Source organism: Tupaia chinensis, unplaced genomic scaffold (assembly GCF_000334495.1).
Source record: "Tupaia chinensis unplaced genomic scaffold, TupChi_1.0 Scaffold000294_5, whole genome shotgun sequence".
In the NCBI taxonomy this organism is placed as follows: Eukaryota; Metazoa; Chordata; class Mammalia; order Scandentia; family Tupaiidae; genus Tupaia; species Tupaia belangeri.
This window is the reverse complement of record NW_006159782.1, coordinates 679,030-680,372: the sequence shown is the minus strand read 5'-3', so window position 1 is coordinate 680,372 and position 1,343 is coordinate 679,030.

Genomic DNA, 1,343 nt, shown 5'->3' with positions numbered 1-1,343 from the left:
TCTTTCTGTCTCTATGTCTCTCTCTGTCTGTCTGGTGAGCACACGCGCCCTATAGCGAAAACCTCTCCAATAAATAAATAAATAAATAAATAAATAAAAATTACCTTAATTTAACAAATTCAATTATAAAAATTACTCCATTTATGTTTACCTATTTTTTTCCTATTATTTTAAGTTATTTATAGAAACAAGGCTATTTATTTAAGGTATTTTTCTTTGAAGAAAAGTAAAACCAGGCAAGTCTTACATTAGCTAGTCTCATTTCATCTCGAGACTAGATGAACTGTTAGACACTATAGATTTTCTCAGTGTTTCCCAAGATTTTCCCTTTCCTCTGGGATTTGATTCCTAAGAGAGCCTTGCCTGAGGATTTAGGATTTACCAGTGTGCAAGCAATACATTTTGAGACACCATTGATAAGGCCGTCTAGACTGGGCACAAAGTATTTTTTCTCCTAGCCAGTTGAGCAAGCTTTGTTTTTCCCAGCTGGGTAATCTGGTGGGCCTGATCTCTGATGAGTCCCTCGAGGGTCTTAGGGACTATTGGCCTGCCATCTGGTCATGGCAATCAATCTTCAGATCTTCCAGTAGCTACTGCTTATGGGCCACTTTTCCTCCTCGTGAGTGTAGGAGGGTGAGGGTGGGAGGGCAGAGTCCAGGGCAGCTGCAAGAGCTTTTCGTTGCTGATAGAGATGTCTCCCCTCCGGCTAGGTCTTTTAATTTTCTCTCTTATCACATGCTCAGTCAACCTGTTAACTACTATTTTCTCTTATTTTTTATGAGTGCACTTTTGGAAACAACCTTAACCTCTGATTTAGACAGAAATGAATCTTAGTCACTTTAAGGGTTACCTGAGGCCTGTCCAGTGAGATTATCAGATGTCCAAGGGGAGCCGTTGGCGTCTCGGGCCCTATCAATCCTCAATTTCAAAGGCCAGCATGGACTCCAGAAGTCCTGTGCTCCCTTCAGAGCTCAGTGCATTCTGTCTCGTCTCTAATGACCAACTCCACACTGGGCACAAAGCCCCACTGGGGGACATCAGGATGCCAGTCATGGGCATTGTTCAGCGCCCGGGCTGCCCGCATCGGAAACAGTTTCTTCTGAGGCAGAGGCTCTGATCTGGGCTGTTTCCAGATCCTGCCCTCGGAGCAGTTCCCAGCTGCCAGGATTTCCACGAGTGACTACTGGGTGCCCTTAAAGTGAGAGTTAAATCAGAGGTTAAGGCGCCTTGCCGATTTCGTTACAACCCTGCTCTGAGTTATTTGGGAGCTCTTCTGCTGTTCTGAATTGTCCTACACTGAGAAGTGAACCTAAGTATCAGTAGATCCTGTGAGGAGCGGCTGA